This window comes from Cebus imitator, unplaced genomic scaffold (genome assembly GCF_001604975.1).
Source record: "Cebus imitator isolate Cc_AM_T3 unplaced genomic scaffold, Cebus_imitator-1.0 Scaffold565, whole genome shotgun sequence".
Lineage (NCBI taxonomy): Eukaryota > Metazoa > Chordata > Mammalia > Primates > Cebidae > Cebus > Cebus imitator.
In genome coordinates, this window is record NW_016107880.1 from 871,686 (window position 1) to 891,928 (window position 20,243).

General features: G+C 34.5%; 1 protein-coding gene across 4 annotated transcripts in view; it reads right to left on the reverse strand.

Annotated features, from left to right (window-relative positions):
- Positions 1 to 20,243, reverse strand: part of DLGAP1 (DLG associated protein 1) — a 980,899-nt gene that overhangs the window by 832,154 nt on the left and 128,502 nt on the right. The gene's annotated exons all lie outside the window — the stretch shown is intronic.

The window sequence follows — 20,243 nt, forward strand, 5'->3', positions numbered from 1 at the left end:
TAAAAATTGAGGAAAGGATTTGAAAAGACAATTATCAAAGAAGACATTCCTATGGCCAACAGATATACGAAAACATGCTCATCATCACTCTCATCAGGAATAGGCTAATTAAACCACATATCACCTTACACTTGTAAAAATGGATAGTATCTAAAAGAGGAAAGATAAATGTGAGAAATAACATAAAGAAAAGGGAACCCTTGTACACCATTAGAATAAAAATTATATATATTTCATATATATAATAGTATGGAGGTTTCTATAAAGATAAAAATAGAATTAATATATAATCCAACATTCCCACTTCTGGATATATAGCTTAAAAGAATTAAAATCAGTGTGATGAAGAGGCATTTGTATCCTCATGTTCTTTACAGCATTATTCACAATAGCGAAGGCAGGGAATCAGGAATCAAATTTATTGTCCATCAACAAATAAATTAATAGAGAAAATGTGGTTCATGGCACATAATCCAAAATCAACCATACAATGAGACATAAAACAGGACTCAGCAAATTAAAAACAAACAAAGAAAAAAACCAAAACAATACTAACCACACTTTTGAACCAGGGCAAAATAAAAATAAAAACCAATACTTAATCACTCAAAACCATAAAATTACATGGCAATTAAACAAGCTGCTCCTGAATGACTTTTGGGTTAACAATGAAATTAAGTCAGGAATCAAGAAATTTTTCTGAATCTAATGAGAAGAATGATACAACATAACAGAATCTCTGGGACACAGCTAAGGCAGTGTTAACAGCGAAGTTTGTAGCACCTCAAAAAAAGTAGAAAAGTCTGAAATTAACAACCAAACATAACAACTTGAAGAACTAGAGAAGCAAGAGCAAATCAACTCCAAAGGAAGCAGAATACAAGAAATACAAAATCAGAGTGAAGCTGAAGGAAATTAAGATTGAAAAAAACACACAAAAGATCAATGGATTCATGAGTCGGTTCTCTGAAAAAATTAGTAAGATAGATGACTATCTAGACATATAAAGATAAACAAGAGAGGATCCAAGTAAACACAATTAGAAATGACAAAGAAGATGTTACCACTGACCACACAGAAATAAAACCAACAATCAGAGACTACTATAAACACCTTTGTGCACAGCAACTAGAAAATTTAGAAAAAATGGACAAATTCCTGGACACATACAATCTCAAGAGACTGAACCAAGAAAAAAATTGAATCCTTGAATAGACCATTAATGAGTTCTGAAATTGAATAAGTCATAAAAAGCCTACCAACCAAAAAAAGCCCAATGCCAGATGGATTCACAGCCAATTTCTGTCTGATATATAAAGAGGAGCTGGTATCATTCCTACTAAAGTTATTCCAAAAAATTGAGGAGCAAGGACTTTTCCCAAACTCATTCTATGAGGCCAGTGTCATCTGGATACTAAAACCTGGCAGAGACACAACAACAACAAAAACACTTCAGGCAATAACTCTGATGAACATAGATGCAAAAATCCTCAACAAAATACTAGCAAACCAAATCCAGCAGCATATCAAAAAGCTAATCCACTGTAATCAAGTAGGCATTGTCCCTCGGAAGCAAGGTTGGTTCAACATACACAAATCAATAAATGTGATTAATCACATAAACAACTGAAAACAAAAACCACATGATTTAGTCAATACAGAGAAGGCTTTTAATAAAATTCAACATCCTTTCATGTTAAAACCATCAATAAACTAGGCATTGAAGGAATATATTTCAAAATATTAAGAGCCATCTATGACAATCCCATAGACAACATCGTACTGAATGGACAAAAGCTGGAAGCATTCTCTTTGAATACTGGCACAAGGCAAGGATGCCCTTTCTTACCATTCCTATTCAACATGGTATTGGAAGTCCTGGCAAGTACAATCAGGCAAGAGAAAGAAAATAAATCCAGATAGGAAGAGAGAGAGTCAAACTATCCCTGTTTGGAGATAATATGATTCTTTATCTAGAAAAACCCATAGTCTTGGCCTAACAGCTCCTTGATCTGATATACAACTTGAGCAAAGTTTCAGGAAACAAAATCAATCTACAAAAATCACTAGCATTCCTATACACCAACAGCCAAGCTGAGAGCTGAACCAGGAACATAATCCCATTTATAATTGCCACAGAATGAATAAAATACCTAGTACACCATCTATCCATGGAGGTGAAAGATATATGTGGTGAGAATTATAAAATACTGCTGAAAGAAATCAGAGATGATACAAACAAATGAAAAGGCATCCCATGCTCATGGACAGGAAGAATCAATATCATTAAAATGGCCATATGGTCAAAAGCAATTTGCAGATTCAATGCTATTCCTATCAAATTACCAATGACATTCTTCACGTAACTAGAAAGAAACTATTTAAAAATTCATATGAAACAAACAAGCAAAAAGCCCAAATAGCCAAGGCAATCCTAAGCAAACTAAACAAAGCTGGAGGTATCATACTACACAACTTTAAACTATACTACAGGGCTAGAGTAACCACAACAGCATGGTTCTGGTACATAAACAGACACATAGACCAATGGAACAGAATAGGGAGCAAAGAAAGAATGCTCCACACCCACAAGTAACTGATCTTTGACAAAGCTGACAAAAGCAATGGGGAGAGGACCCTCTATTCAACAAAGTGTTGGGATAACTGGCTAGTCATATGTATTAGATTGAAACTGGACCCCTACCCTCTACCACATACCAAAATAAATGCAAGATGGATTAAAGACTTAAATGTAAAACCGAAAACTATAAAAACCCTGGAAGATAACCTAGGAAACACCATTCTAGACATAGAGCTTGGCAAAAATTTGATCATGAAGGTGACAAAAGCAATTGCAACAAAAAATTGATAAATGGGATTCAATTAAACTAAAGAGCTTCTACATTACAAAAGAAACTATCAACACAGTAAACATACAACTTACAGAATGTGAGAAAATATTTGCCAACTATGCATCCCACAAAGGTCTAACATACAGAATCCACAAGAAATGAACAAATTTATAAGCAAAAAAGCAAGCAACCTCACTAAAAAGTGGCAAAGAATATTAACAGACACTTTACAAAAGACACAATGCAGCCAATAAACATATGAGAAAAGGCTAACATCACTAATCATTACACCAGTGCAAATCAAAACCACAATGAGATACTGTCTCATACGTCAGAATGTCTATTATTCAAAAGACAGATCCTGAAAGGTCGTAGAGAAAAGGGAACACTTACACACTGCTGGTAGGAGTATAAATTAGTTCAGTCATTGTGAAAAGCAGTGTGGCATATCCTAAAAGAACTGAAAACAGAATTAACATTCAACCCAGATAGCTCCTTATTGGGTATATACTCAAAGGAATATAAATAGTTCTACCATAAAGACACATGTATGCCTATGTTCATTGTAGCAATATTCACAATAGCAAAGACATGGAATCAACCTAAATGCCCATCAAGTAGTAGACCAGATAAGGAAAATGTGGTACATAAACACCATGAAATACTATGCAGCCATAAAAAAAGGAATGAGCTCATGTTCTTTGCAACAATAAGGATGGTGCTGCATCCATGGGAGGCCATTATGCCAAGCAAACTAACAAAGGGAGAGAAAACCAAATACTGTATGTTCTCACTTATAAATGAGAGCTAAACAATGAGAACACATAGTTACTAGGAGGTGATCAACAGCCTATTTGAGAGTACAGCATAAAAGAAGGGAGAGAATCAGAATAAACACCTATTGAGTAGTACACTTACTGCCCAGCTGATGAAATTATCCATACACCAAACCCATGTGATCCACAGTTTACCTATATGACAAAACTGCACGTGTCCTCCTGAATCTAAATTCAAATTTATAGAAATAGAGAGTAGAATGGTGGTCACCAAAATCATGGGGGTTGGAATCAAGGAATAAAAAAATGTTAATTGAAGCATACAAACTTTTGGTTAGACACAGAAATAAGTGATTGAGATGTACTGCACAACATGTTGATTTTTATTAATAATGTATTGTAGATTGCAAAACCACTAAAATAGTAGATTTTAAATGTTCTCATTACAAAAAAAAATCATAGTATGTGAGGTGATGGATATGTTAATTAGTTTAACTTAATAATTACACAAGGTACAGGTACACATATATCAAAACGTCACATTACATCCTGTACCCCATATTCAATTATGTGCCAATTAAAGTAAAAATTTAAATTCAAAAATGATTATACTTGCTCAATGTTTTTCACTTAATGAAGTTATAAGTAATCAAGAGCTTTCAGATTCTAGAATTTAAAATTCAGTTTTAGTAGAATTAGAAATTATTCAATATTGAAATATAATGGATCAAGCTTTAAGGTCTCTGTAGGTCAAATATTTCTGTATGAATTATATAAACTTATTTTTCTATTGAAATGTCTGTTGCACACAATAAAAATTTATCAATTGTGCACATACATCTTAATTTGTAATATATACTCATATAATGGGTATACTCAGGATGTACTCAGGTTTTATACTCAGCTCTTGTGTCCATTAGTATTCAATATGCAATAGTCTCACCCTACTTCCAGCTTCTGAAAACCATTGTTCTGCTTTCTGTTAGTATAGTTTTTCTTTTCTAGAATTTCATATCAATCGAATTGTACAGGATGCAATGTTTGTGTTCTGCTTTGATGGAAATCAGTACATATCACAGAGAAATATGTAATATTAGCATAAGAATTATTTTGAGCTGAAGACATTTGAGTTCCTGAATCCCTTATCTGCCTTAAAGCAGAGCCTCCTAATACGAAAGGACTGAATTGTCACAAATCCCCTACCCCAGAGCAACTACCATATATCTTACCTGTTTTCTTAAGAGCTCATTTATCTTTCCAAAATAGTTTTTTTCCCCAAAAGTGCCCTTTCTCTTCTCTCCCCTTCACCTACTAAGTTATGATTTAGACCCCAAATTCAACCACCTCTTGAGTTACTCATCACTAAGAACTCCCAAGTATATGAGCAATCCACATGTTAATAAACTTGTTATTTTTCCTCTCTCTCTCTCTCATTAAGCTGTGTTTTGTCAGTCTAATTTACAGGGGCCCAGCCAATGAACTAAAGGAAAAAGAAATTTTTTTCCTTCACTACATCTTTTTTCACTTAGTAAAATGATTTTGAAATGCATCCATGTTATCATATGAGTCAGTAATCTGTCCCTTTTCATAATGGATAGCATTCCATTGTATTTGTATTTCATAATTTGCTTGCCTATTCATCAGTTGATGGGTGCTTAGAGTTGTTTACAGTTTTTGACTATTATAAACAAAGCTTGCAAGAATATTTGAAAACAAGTCTTTGTATATATTATGTTTTCATTTCTCTGGAGAGATACCTAGTAGTGAGATTGCAGCATATGTTTATAAACCTAAACATAGGGTTTAGTTTCCTTATTAAGAAACTGCAAAACTATTTCCAAAAAGTTGTACCATTGTGCATTTCTACCAGTAATGTATATTTCCAATTGCTTTGCAACCTCACCAGCATTTATTATTGCCAGACCTTTTCATCTTAATCACCCCAGAGAGTGTGAAGTGGTGTCTCATTGTGATTTCCATTTGCATTTATCTAATTACTAATGATGTTGAGCATCTATTTAGGTACTTATTTGGCATTCACGTACCTTCTCTGGTGAAGTCTCTCTTCAGATAATGTGCACGTATGTTTAATAAAAATCAGGTTGTCTTACTAAGTCATAAGAGTTCTTATATCTACTGGATATAAATTTCTTATCATATAAGCTCTTCAAATATATTCTCCCAGTCTGTGGCTTGTCTTTTGATTTTGTAAGTAGTATATTGTGAAGAGCAAATATTTTAACTTTAAAATGTCCAATATAGCAACATTTTCTTTTATGACTTGTGCTTTTTGCCTCACCAAAAGTCACAAAGATATTATTTTTTTCCTTCTACATTGGATAGTTCACTGCTCTCTATGTAGTTTATAGTTCTATAAACCACTTTGAATTTTTTTTTGTATGAAGGATGTGAGGTTGAGGTTTATTTTTTCTACATGGATTTCCAATTGTTCCAGCATCATTTGTTGAAAAAAATGAGCATTTCTGCATTGAATTACTTTAGGTCCCTTGTTAAAAGCCAATTAACCATATTCCTGAATTATTTTTAATTTTTTCCAATTATTTAATGCATATTCTTATTTCAATATCACACTGTCTTGACTATTATGGCAGTGTAGTATGACTTGAAATTCAAGTATTGTAAGTTCTCCAACTTTGTTTTCTGTTTAAAATTTGTTTTAATTATTGTTTTTTGCAGTCTCATGCACTTCTTAGAATTAACTGGTCAATTTACTAAAATGTTTTATGGGATTTTCACTACGATTACATTGAAACTATCAATCACCTTGAAAATAGTAAAATCTTAACACAGTTGAGTTATCTAATCTGTGAAAGGGAATATCCTCCATCATTGAGTTCTTTTTAAATTTCTCAGCTATGTTTTCAGTCTATAGATTTTGAAAACACGAGTTAAATTTATTTGTGTTTAATATTTTTATGCTATTATAAATTGCATTGTTAAAATTTCAGGTTTTAATGATTGGTGTTGGTATAGCAATTAATATTCATGGAAGATGTTTTTTTAGTTTTCTTGTCTTTGGTTTTGGTAGCAGGATATTGCTGGCCCCATAAAATGAGGTTCAGAGAATTACCTCTTCCATTCTCTGGAAGGGTTCCTAAAGTATGGGAAATACTTTTTGCCTGGGTTTTTCATAGAAATCATTAGTGAAGCCACCTGGGTTTGAAAATTTTTTTTGTAGGAAGATTTTAAACAATAGATTCAAATCTTTGATAGACATTGAGCTTTTCAACATTCACCACTTTCTTCTTGACAGAGCTTTGATAGTTTGTGTTTTTCAAAAGAATTTTGCTTTACATTTTAGTTGTCAAATTTATTGGATTAAATGTGCCCATCTTCTTTACCATCTTTTCATTTCTGTAGAATCTGTAGCGATACTCATGATTTTCTTGATATTATTCATTTGAATCATCTCTTTATTTTCTGATGGGTCTGGCTAAGGATTTATCAATTTTATGAATGTTTTCCAAGAACTGCCCTTTGTTTCCTTTAAATTTATTTTTTACTGTCCTTCTGTTTCTATTTAATTAAGTTCTTGATTTATACTATTTCCTTTTTTCTGTTTGCTTTGGTTTTCATTTTCTCTTCTTGCCATGTAGTCTCTTCAGGTATAACCCTAGACCATTAAGTTGATACTTTCTTCTTTTCTAATGTAAGCCGTAAGTGCAAAAGTATTTCTCTAATTATTGTTTAGCTGTTTTTTAGCCACTTTTTTTCTGTGGTAACTTCATTTTCAGTCAGTTCAAAAGATTTTCTAATTTCCCTTGTGATTTCTTCTTTGAAATGTGGGTTATATATAAATGTGTTGTTATAGTTGCCAAATTTCAAGACACTCTTTTGTTACTGATTTATAGTTTAATTTATTTGTGGTCAGAGATTATTCTTCACATGGTTTCAATCCTCTTTAATTCATTCAGATTTGTCTTATGGCTTAGCATGTGGTCTCTTCTGGTTTATGTTCTGGGTGTGTTATTTTCTGCTGATGAGAGAAATATTCAAGCAAATCATGTTAGATGATAAGTTTGTTCAAGTCTTCTATACTCTTTCCAATTTTCTCTACTTGCTCTATCAGTTACTGGGAGTAGAGGGTTGAAATATCTAACTATGCTTGTGGACTTGTCTCTTTTTCCTTGTAGAGATCTATCACATTTTGCTTCTTATGATGTGAGGCTCTGTCATTAGGTGCAGACACTTTTAGGACTATACTGTCCTCTTGATAAATTGATCTCTTTGTCATTACAAAATTACCCTATTTTCCCCAGTAATAATCCTTGTCTAAGATCTACTTCATTTGACATTAACAAAGTCATTCCAGCTTTCTTTTGATTAGTGCTTATGTGGCACACCAATTTTCATCTTTTTACTTTTAATGTCTTGCTTAAATATATCTCGGGACTGTGCCTTCTCCATTCCTCCACCAGTGTATCCCTCCCATCTTACGTTCTCTATGTGTCAGTGAATGGGACATGAGACACACAGTGCTCAGGACAGAAACCTAAAAAATAACTCCATTCCTCATTTCTCCTACCCATCTAGGGCATCCTAATGATTCTTCAGAAAACACTAAAAAAAAACCTAATTTTCTTGTCTCCATATCCACAGTACGAACCTAAAAGAGATGAAGATCTTCATGACTCGAGAGCTCTTGAGCTACCTCCTAGCTCCCTGTGTAGCCCACCTCCATGCCATTTCCTGTACCAGCAGCAAGGGTGATCTTAACATATATAACATTATGACCCTGCTTCAAGTCTTCTGGTATCTTCCCATTGCACTTAGAACAAAATGCAAATTCCTTCCCATGACTAAGAGGGCCCTAGGTGATTGGTGCCCTACTTCCTCTCTAAGCCTATTTCTCCTTGTGGGCCACCACACTTTGCTTCCTCTTGGTCTTTCTGTTTCTTGATTCTATTAAACGCTTTCTCATCTAGAGCCTCAGCTATTGCTTCTGCCTGGAATAAATTTACCTGAGCACTTTCCATTGTTAGCATTTAAACCGAGACAGCAAGCATGCAAAAGTGTTATCACTTTATTCATTCATTCTCTGAACAAATATGTGTTAAGTGCATATAAGATATCAGACACTAAGCTTCATGCTGAGAATGAAATGGTGAGCCTAAAGATATTTGGTCCTTGCTCTCAAGGAGCTTACAATTCGATGGGGAAGACAGGTATCACTCCAGGAAAGTGCAAATATGCACTAAAAGAAGTCACATGAAGAAAGTGAGATCAGCTCTACGGAAACCAATAGTAAAATTGAAATTGACTGAGGTTGTAAATAAGGCTTTCTTGAAGATGGATTAGTTTATCATGATTGGAACGGGGAGTAGGAGTTAACCAGCATACTGTGAATCCAGTAGTGAGAAAAATCATACTAATTGAAACTTCAGTTCATATACATGTACAGTTAACAAGATACGGTATGACAATTTTGATTAGATAAGTCATGATTAGTAATTAGTTACAATAACCTCAATTTGGCTCAATCTTGTCATATTATCTAAAAGTAAACTTATGGGTTTGTTGTTTTAGTAAAAATGCATAATAATTTGTGCATTATGAGATAGAAAAGATTTTTTAAAAGAGTGATAGCAAGGTTTTTTTTTAAAAAATAAACTTCTGATTCCTAACTAGTAAATTCAGTAAAATAAAAACACAGGTTAAGATGGGTAAAGATTAATTTAATAAAAACAAGAAATACTTGCATTTCCAAAACTGCATTCCTTAGGCCTCATCCAAAGATGCCAAACAATTCAACTCTTCTTTTGATGTGGACTTAAAGCTAGAGGCAGAGTGGACCAAAATAAAGGACAGACACATTTGAATATTTCACATTTGTTTCTGGGGTTGACACCACAAATGGCCTGGGTTGGGGGTAAAGTTAGTCATCTACTCTATCAACTGGTGCCATACTTCACATCACTTGACATATTCCTCCAAATTGACTTCAAAATGTGATTTTACTTTTAAGCCCCATTTTTCTTCTGGCTTCTCAGCTGTGTTGAAATTAATATCTTCCTTACCTACAAATGTTATTTCTGCCTGCCTGTATTTACCCAGATTCTGTTTATTTTAAAAAATAGAGCTTAAAACTAAACTCTTTAATTCTCATCTTTTTAAAAGTTTCTCTGTCAGCAAGTTCTGGTAATCTAATCTTGGTGATATTTAGCTATATATTGTCCTGCTTTCCTATGTAACTGTTTTATAGGTGCACTACTTTAATCTCTTGAATCAGTTAACCATTGATGTTTAATAAATGACTCCAAAATTCAATGGCTAAATACTACAACCATTTATTTAGCTCACGATTATGCTGAGCAGTTTGTTTTCTCTGGTTGGTTTCTGCTGATCTCGGCTAGGTCAGCTTATGCATTTGAAGTTAGTTTGAGAGTCAGCCAGGGGCTGCTCATCCTAGATGGCCTCACTCATGGGTCTGGCAGTCGGCTCGTAACCGGGTCATGCTCTGTTCATCCTCTAGCAGGCTTGCCTGTGCTCTTCCCATGCGTACTGGGTACTAAAAGCATCCAGAGGGTAAGCTCCACTATGCAAGTGCTTTTCAAGACTCTACTCAAAGCATTTTAGCAACTGTCTCATTGGCCAAAGCAACTTGCTTTTGGATAGGAAGACCTATAATGTCACTATCAATACAGAGGAAAATAATTCTTGGTCACTTTTTATAATGAACAATATCTTTAGATTAAAGAAAAGAAGCATTTCTTTGGAACTGTATTTCAATGTCATGCATGTACGAAAGGCACTCACCATATATTTTTTAGTGAATGCTTAACTAAATGAATAGGTGGCTAACAGATCCTCACCTCAGGCCAGGCGTGGTGGCTCACACCTGTAATCCCAGGACTTTGAGAGGCCGAGGTGGGTGGATCACCTGAGCTTGGGAATTTGAGACTGGCCTGACCAACGTGGAGAAACCCTGTCTCTACTAAAAATACAAAATTAGTGGGGCGTGGTGGTGCATATTTGTAATCCCAGCTACTCGGGGGGCTGAGGCAGGGGAATCGCTTGAACCCTGAAGGTGGAGGTTGCGGTGAGCTGAGATCGTGCCGTTTGCACTCCAGCTTGGGCAACAAGAGCGAAACTCTGTCTCAAAAAAAAAAAAAAAAAGACTCTTACTTTAGTTCATATCATATGTTAGTCTAGTCTCTATGACAAAGTTAGTACTTTGACTTCTTTGTGGTAATACTTTAGTGTCATTTGCATACATATTGGTCAAAAGAAATGGGATAACTCAAGTTCTTGATCGGGCAACATGAAATCTGTAAATTAGCATGAATTTCCTTCCTCATCCTGAAGAAGTATCCCCTATTGCCATCACGAACTGAAATCCTACAGTCCTAATGATGGCTGGAAGATTCGTGACTTCAATTGCAAAAGTGTTTGTAAAAATGTCCTAGTCTGTGTTCAGAGAGGGGGCATGTGTCTTCAGCAGCCACATGTCATGCAAATGAACTTTTGCATTCTACTGCGGGATTGACTGTACAGAAATACAATATGCAAGAGAGAGAAGAGGTTTCCAATCTCCTTAGGGCAGGGTAGGAAGAGGTTTGAAACCACAGTGGCGACTAACACACTAATACCACTCCTCACCCTAAACCTGCCTCCATCTGCATCTTGATTTTAAGAATGCTTTTCCTTTGAGTTTGGCTTTATTTAAATTACAGAAATCATGACTGTAGTAATATACTCTAATGGTTCTTAAAGTCTTTGGAGAAAATAAAAGGTACAATGAAGAAAGCCAAGAGAAATCTTTACAAGCTTAGTAATGTTTACATTTGGCTTTGAACAATGGTTAACAGTGAATGTGAATCTATATATCTTTTCATACAATAGATGTATTGAGATGCTAATACTATTAAAAAAGAATTATTGGTTCAAGAATCTCTCTCTTTATGAATTATAGGCCAAATGGCTGCAGAAAGACACAAAAAGGCAGTGAGCAGTTAATTCATCACAATCAACAAACAATTGACTGAAGAATAAAGAATTATCCCAATAGGAGCAAATTTCTGATAGGTGAGAACGTCCAGAATAGAAATAAAGACATTTATGTGGTTGGCATCAAAGCCATCCCAAAGGATAAGTGGAAACAGTGGACTAAATGATGAAAGTATAGTCAATCATAAAGCTGCTTTTAACCTCTCCTCAACCTTCCACAGCATGATCCACTACACGAGAGAAAAGACAAGGATCATTTCTAGGTCCTCCAGAATTAAATCAGTGTCTAGCACAATGTAAGTAATAAAAAATTGTTGAATGCATAATTTAATAGTTCAAAAAGCCAAGAAACCTCATCATACTGCTTAAGCTTGTCTTATCAGGACTTGAATTTTTAGGTTGACAGGTCAGTTGAAAATTCAGATTACTTTAACTGCAATGCTAAGTCCTGTGGTTTCACCTGGCTCCGGAAAAGGAAGGAAACATAAGACAGTATTATCTGGAGGAAACAAGGTCCTCTTTCAGAGCACTGTGGCTAACTCTGGGGCTGCACATCAAAGCTTATGCACTAAACCTGAGAATGTAAAAAAAAAAAAGTAAAATTATGTATATCCTGTTATAAGTCCTCAGGAATCAAATATTCTAAAATGTCAGGCGCAAAATGTGTTTTAAAGGAGCAATCAGTAATGTCACAGAATTGAAAGACTGTGTTAGAAAAAAAATTGTGCACTCTATTGGGCTTTTGAAATTGAAAATTCTGTCAGCTATTTAGCATATTCAGGTATTTAACGTGTGCATATGAAATACAAGCCATGATTTGTGACATTTTCATGATTTAGAAATACAAGACTACTGGTTGACTTCCATTGCCACTTGGGACACAAATTGATATATCAAAATATAAGCTTCAATTTATCACACAAGAAGAAACAAAATATACTATCAATGGCAATCTGCCTGTTATCACTATTAGCACACTGTAATATGTCTGTTACAATGCATGTGCCAATGACGCCCTCCTGACCCACACGCCATCCATAGGTACTCCTGCTGCTCATTGGCACAGAAAAAGTTATAGATCCACCATACAACTCCACTCTTCTAACTACTGCTTATTGGGCTATAAGTGAATACTTCGACGTTGACCAATCGTATTCTTTCCAGAAATCTAATGTGGTCCATAGAGATAGACTCTGTTAGCTCTGGACAGCTGATCTGGAATGTCCATGGAGGACAGTTGATTTGGAAAGTCCATGTAGGACAGCTGATCTGAAAAGTCCATGGAAACAACACTTTGAGGATCACTATGCTGGCCACATACAACTGTGGAAGAAGCAGGTCTGAAGGGAGAAAAATAGAGATGAGTGGATTCACAGAAAGAATGAAACAGAGGCAATGAGGCCCACAGATGCTGGCAGCTGAAGAGAGTAATGGTTGCTTCTAGGCCAGGATGAACTCCTGTGACATACCTACATAATATATTAGTGTGTCATCCCAGCAAATGCCCCTTTCCAAAGCTTCTGTTCCTTCTATTAAAATGTTCCTGTGACATCTAATCTTATCTCATGTAAGGGGCTGAGTCAGTGGTTAATTCAAAGCCTAACATCCATTCTACTTTTATTAATAGGTGACATTTTAATATTAACAGTTGATATGGACATATATTGAACAAAGGAGCTTCAATGAATAAAACTTTTCTAGTTTGTTGCAGAGGCTTATAGAATTGAGTCTCTCTCCTATTAGAGTGTAAACTCCTGGAGGATAAGATCCAATCTAATTCATGTTAGCATCACAGCACCTAAAAAGAGCAAAAGTAGTGGTAGGAGGAGATCAGTTGATTTTTTTTTTTTAAATGGGGTCTCACTTTGTCACCCAGGTTGAAGTGCAGTGGCACAATCGTGGCTCACTGCAACCCCTGCCTCCCAGGTTCAGGTGATCCTCCCACCTCAGCCTCCAGAGTAGCTGGGACTACAGGAGCATGCCACCATACCTGGCTAATTTTGCATACTTTTTGTAGAGACGGGGTCGCCATGTTGCTTAGGCTGGTCTCCAACTGAGCATAAGTGATTCACCTGCCTCAGCCTCTCGAAGTGATGGGATTACAGGTGTGAGCCACTGCACTCAGCAAAGAGATGGTTTTTTAAAACCAGTATAAAGATTGTAAGAATAACTTACAAATGTATGGCATTTTAGAGAGAAATGTTTTAGCTCTAGTATTCTACAAAAATCATACAAAGATTCTCAAGAGCTGTGTGTCAGGAGCCAATTGTTAATTCTGATTAACTAGAACAATAATTGACCAGTCCAAACCAAAAAATACATACACAGATACATATATAAACAGAGAATTTTCTCATAAACATCACTGAGAACATTACTGGCAGTATTGGGATATTTAAGTCAAACTGCTACTCTTATAGTAGAGACATTTAAGTTTTTTATTTCATACTTTCATAGCTGAATTATTTCAGCGATTTCAGTGCTGTATTTTACAATGTTCCTTTCACAGCCATCTTGGTCAGTGGTCATTTTTTTTTTCATGCTGACTCAACATTTCCCTTTCCTTCTGTGTTTTGCTTTTAAAAATTACCAGTGGCATTTAAAATACCACATATTGTAAAACAGAGTGAATCATAGTTTTTATCTCTCTGCTGTACTTCTTAAGATAATAATGGATGTTGCGTAGAAACTAATCTTACAGCTATTTTTAGCATCCATTAAAAAAATTCCAATCAGTCTCAGTTTGTAGTTCTTTGAGTATTTTGTGAAACTGTACATCTATTTTCCATTGTCAAGGCAATCCATTTTCAAATCACGATAACAGATAATTTCTTGGAAAGAAACTACATTTTTATTTTTAAAGGATTTAAAAGTTTGGTCAGGCACAGTTTTATCAGCTGGAATGTAAGATTCCTAGAAGTGGAATTTTTTTTGTCAGTTTTGTTTATTGAGATATCTCCAGAATCCAGAAAAGTGCTGAGCACACAGTACATGTCCAATAATACTTCTGGAGTGAATAAATCAACCACAGCATGTGTCAGTAGTTGGGAAATTAAAAAAAGCCTTTTAGTATCCATCATAACATAGTTTTGTTAAATGATCCTGAGCATGTACCTGATGATATTGATCCTTTGGACATTCATTTCCTAAATATTTATTGAATGCCTATTATTTATCAGGAACTGTGGCTGAGAGAAAGGATATTAAGAGGAATAGACTACAGGCAGTTCTCTCTAGGAGTTCACAATGAGAAGGCAAACAGAGGAGTGTACATTCTTTGTATGGCAAAATGATAAATATGACAAAGGTCGAATGAAAAAGATATTAAATAAATTTACAGCAAGAAGCTGCTTATTTCTTAATACATAGATTGAGATGTATAACTGCAGATTCCATCATGCAAATAAAGTATTTCCCCTATGTAATCATCTATGAATCATTTCATTGGTCACCAAGGCACTGATCAGGACATTAAAAGAGTCATTTATTAGATGTAAATGGCCTGTTATTATAGTGGACCTTCAAAAAATACCTTATTTGCTCATATATTAAAAATTTCCTTTGAAAATAACTTATTATATAAGTGCTTTACAATTTATATAGCTCTGAGTATGTGTCCAACTGATGGGGGCAAAATAGTCATTTAACATACTGCAGATCAATGATTTCACTTAGAATATGTATGTGGAAAGTTAGTTAAGTGCTAAAGAGTCCTGACTTTGGACTCAGACAAAACTGGGTTTGGACTCCATCCCCATGAATTATCGACTGTTCAGTCTACTATGTTAAGTCAGGTCCAAGTTTTCATCTCTATGTATAAACTTTCTGCTGGTATCAAAAATTACAGTTCATTAGAAAACCAAACACCACATGTTTTCACTTATAAGTGGGAGCTGAACAATGAGAACACATGGACGCAGTAAGGGGAATAACACATACTGGAGCCTGTCAGGAAGGTGGGGGAAGGGAGATCATCAAGATAAATAGCTAATGCATGTGAGTCTTTTCTTTTTTTCTTTTTAAGATGGGGTTTCACCATGTTGGTCAGGCTGTTCTTGAACTCCTAACCTCAGGTGATCCAACCGCCTTGGCCTCCAAAGTGCTTGGATTACAGGTGTAAACCACTACGCCCGGCTGCATGTAAGTCTTAATACCTAGGTGATGGGTGGATAGACACAGCAAACACCATAGCACATGTTTACCTGTGTAACCAACCTGCACATCCTAAACATGTATCCTGGAACTTAGAATAAAATAAAATATAACTAAATTAAATTTTAAAAATAAAGTTCATATAGATAAACTGATGCTTCTTATCAATTATTTTTATTTCCTGATCACATAATAATGAGCTCATTCCAGTTTCCAATTATATTATGAAATATATGAAATTTTAATTGACCTCATCAGAACCTCATCAGAACCACTAAAATTATAGGTTCTATTATTCCTTACTTAAACTTTCTCTGAAACCAATGCCAAGGAACTCTGAATCTTCAAAACTCATTAATCCAAGATGGATTTAATGTTTAACAAAAATATAATATTAAATGTCAATACTTATCATTTACTCTGAATGTGCAAGTCCTGACAAAGAAAAAGCATAAATTCTTGCACACAAAATGAAAGAAGGCATTATGCTTTGACATAGGAAATAAGAAATACGATGTCAAGTCTTCTGAAGACGACTAACTTCATTAAGCATTATTTTTATACTGACTTCGAGTTCAAAAACACATCCACCAACACTCCCTCATTTAATGTCCACAACAATCCTGTAAGTTGTTGTTGTTAAGAAAGAAAACAAAAACAAAACAAAACAAAACAAAAAACCACTATTGTTTAGGAGACCAAGAAATTGAGTTGCCTAAAATCACAGTTAGTAACTTGGTTCTCTGCCCTTAAGTCCAGCACCCTTTCTCTCTCACAGATTTTGTTTTAGGATGAATATAAGAATGTGGAAGGTATTTGTGTACCCACTTTAGTTTTCTTGCTTGACAAGCATCCCTGCTTCAAGATGATGAATGTTCACTTTCAGGTTTGGACACACCTAAGCAGCTCCCTTTGAGTAAATATGCCAAGAAACACACTAAAAATACTTCTATTACTGAATAATAGACTTTTACAAAAACAATGAGGAAAATTCACTAGACCATAATCTTCTCAATTATATTATAGAAACTTAAATAAGAGATTACATTAAAAAATGCTGGTTTTGCTATTATTTAAGAATTAAGGAGCCCTTAAGTGTCTCACAAATGTAATCTAGTTAATATTAGACGTGAGTGAAATTCCATAGTCTTTCCACTCTATTGACACTAACAACTATGAATTACTGCTATTTTATCTCTCTGCTTTCAGAATAGAGGAATAAAAATAAAAGAAAAATGTGAAGAAGGGGAGAAAGTATCTGTTTTCTTATGAAGCAAAAACAGGATTAAATAGAAATATTAGGTACTAATAATACATCGGGCACTTTAGAAAACAAAAATTGCTTATGTACTAAGAGATTTTTGTTCCTGAAGCCTTCCTAACCCCTCGTAACAAATTAATAAAACAAGACAATCGGATTATCAATGAACACCATATAATAAATACAAAAATGATTAGGTATTGATCTAATAAAAGGACATAATGTATCAGTGGACCTTAAATTTTCATTAACCACTAATATCAATACAAAATGTTTAATTCCTTTCAGAACAGGGGAGAAGTGATAGAATATTTATTCCCAGGAGCTGCCCTGAGGTACACTAAGAGTATACTCAGACATCTGGGGTTTCTCTTTTGTCTCCTGCTTCTACAAACCTATTTCCACCCTACTCCTGCCTTTCCTAAGAAACAAAAAAATAGTCCGTAGAGACTATTAGGAAATAGAACTAATAGTCTAGAATTTTTTAATGGTAATTGATATACTGGATATTGAATATTTTTATCAGATATCAAACATAAGAGGGATTCATTTTAGCTCTTACTTGGAAGAATTTTTTGTTCTCAAAGAATCTTTGAAAGAATAGTGAGGTGAAAAGCATGATAACATGATGAAAGGTAGCTTTGAAATTAAACTGATTTGAATTGAACTGATCTCTCTCTCTTTCTGCATTTCTTGGCGGTGTGACTTTGAGCAAATTGCTGAATTCCTTGAATCTCATTTTATCCACAAGTTAAAATGGATAGCTGAACGTGCCTCAGAAGATCATCTTCAGAATTTCAGAGCAGATAAAGTCCTTGGTATGTGGTGAGCACCAAATAAATGTTACTTCCCTTCCCAAGTCCACAGAATTTTAAAAGACACATGATTCAATACCTGACAATATGCAATAGACCCAAAGTGGCAGTCTCTTCCGACACCTAGATGGTAGTGGGGTATTTCTAGAAATGGTAACACTGGGATCACCTAAAACAGAGCCCCTGAACTTGATTCTGCTTGCATTTTAATGATAGGCAAGATTTTTCATATTAGATGTTATATTTTTGAACTATAAAATATTATGCTTACGAATATAAATAGAGTATGTTAAGTGGATAAACACTCCCAAATATCTTACATTTTAAAAATTAGAAAAGAAATATCTTACACTACTAAGACTAAATAGTTTTAAAACTTTGCTTTCTTTTCAAGAAGAGCCATTACTAACTTTGATCAGATGAGCTAATGTTACTTCATTGCCCACTTTGAAAGACCATATGTTGCATTTACTCGTAAATGCTTCAATGAAATAATTACATCATTCTTGTCAAGAATCTGGCTTAGACTGAATTAAATAAAGAGGTAAAATAGCTCTATTGAAAATGTATTTGTTTTGCTTAATACTACAAATGCCATAAATCTTTAGATGTATGTTAAAAGATTTGACATATCATTCTCATACTTGCTTGCTTATACAATTAAGTTATTTTAAAAGATATGGGAAATAACCCCCCTAAAATGAAGAATATTTAATAGAGAGAAAAACCTTAAATTTTTTTTTGATTTGTTTACAATAATTCATAGAGAACATTATCAACCCTTGTAAATAGCTTTGCATAAACAATATCAGCTCTGACTATTAGAGATGGAGCCAAAATTTTTGGCTTCCTGAAACTCACAGATTATTGTAGATCCAGGATTATACTGGGGTAAATATAATCTAAATGAGTGTTGAGCATAAAGTTTGGGTTATGGAACCAGGTTCTAAGCATGCAGAACCATGGAGACAAGCCTGCGTACAGATCCAGACAAGTTATACAGAGTGACTCGTGGGTAGTGGTAGTATTCTGATTACTTAATATTTATTTTATAATTTTATGATTTATTGGATTGGGTCAGCCGTTTAAAGTTATAAATTAGGGTAAAACAGCCAAATTCTGATATTAAAAATCATCAAAGCATAAAGCTTGGTATCTGGTGAGCACTACCTAAATGTTACTTCCATTTTAATTTAAAATAAAATTTAACTTAAAAATGAAAGTTATAAAATTTCCTCTGGAAAGGATGAAGTCTGGGAATTTTATAAAAGAAGTTGTTCTTGGAGATAATTTGTAACCACATGACATGATATCTGTGCTTAAGCTAAATAAACTATATTATAAGGCTACAAAATGACGATGCTGAATTGTGGTTTCAAAAGTAAAAAGGTGTCCTGAGATTCTGAATATATTAACATTTTATTTAAAATTCTATAAAGTGTCCTGTTTCAAATTCCACAATGTAAAGACAAACAATATCGGCAATCATACCAGAGATAGTTATGAATGCATTTAAGAATACTTACAATGATGACAGTAGTGATAATGTTAGTAGTAGCTAATATGTACTGGCTACTTTTGTGTCATGCACTATGCATTATATTATTTAATCTTCACAATAATTCTGACAGATACTCTCTTGTTCCCATTTCAAAGATGAGGAGATTGAGAAAAGTTAGGTAATCTACCCCATATCACGATGCTAGAAAGTGGCATATGTGGGATGATAAAATTTAAAATATCAACTATTTTCAGAAATATAATGTGCTAGACTTAAAGACAAAAAAGCCTACTTTTGAAAAATAATAGTAATGTCATCTCAACTATAATTTGCTATGTGAGATTATGGAAAACCAACATAGTATGAGAGTTTACAGATGAGAAATTTAAGTCCTCATAGAGAAAACTGAGAAAATTATTAAGGTCAAGGTCACTGGAGAGACTACAAAGTCTTTAAAAATATTTGTACAATCACTTAATATAAAATACCTATTTATTGAACACTTATTATGTGCCAGGTCTGGTACTAAGCACTCTACAAATTAGATATCTAATTTTCCCAACTACCCCAGGAGTCATGGCCAAAAGGTGGCAGAGTCGGGATTCAGACCAGAGAAACCCATCTGTCCCCAGAGCCTATGTTCTCAGCCATTGTGTTATGACCCAGGGCATTTATACACCTTCAATCTGTCCAGTTTTCATTAAACAAGGCTTGTTTACTAGGACATTTTTGAGATACCCTTTTCCCACACAGGACACAAAACACTACAAAAGTTGTTACACATTGTAGATAAATGTGCATTTCAAGAGACTTAGTCCTCCATGTTAATATTCAGTATCTCTCTGATTTATGTCTCAGAGATACTGACTCATTCTTGAATCTCAGGGCTTTGAGAAGCAGAATAACCAGTGTGCTCAA